Below are 466 nucleotides of genomic sequence, written 5' to 3'. Positions count from 1 at the left end.
CCAAGGCTGGCTAGAGCAAGCACACATAAAGGCTTAATGTGACGTCCAAGGGAGCAGCCAGATGGAGAGCTCTGCCCAAAACACTCCAAGAGGCTGCGCATCCACAACCGCACGGTCTCCTTGAGCTCCACACGCCCATCTCTCAGACGGGCTGACCACGGAAGCCGCCCTCGGTGGCGGCGGGTGGCACGCTCTCGGCTCCGCGCTGGCACAAAGGAAGAGCGGGCTGGTCGTCAGCTCCTCGCTGCTGGGAACGGGCGCGCGGAGAGCTCTGCCCAAAACACTCCAAGAGGCTGCGCATCCACAACCGCACGGTCTCCTTGAGCTCCACACGCCCATCTCTCAGACGGGCTGACCACGGAAGCCGCCCTCGGTGGCGGCGGGTGGCACGCTCTCGGCTCCGCGCTGGCACAAAGGAAGAGCGGGCTGGTCGTCAGCTCCTCGCTGCTGGGAACGGGCGCGCGCG

Source organism: Fukomys damarensis, unplaced genomic scaffold, assembly GCF_012274545.1.
Source record: "Fukomys damarensis isolate Sample0158 unplaced genomic scaffold, DMR_v1.0_HiC HiC_scaffold_34, whole genome shotgun sequence".
Classification (NCBI taxonomy): Eukaryota; Metazoa; Chordata; class Mammalia; order Rodentia; family Bathyergidae; genus Fukomys; species Fukomys damarensis.
This window is presented reverse-complemented; position numbering follows the sequence as displayed.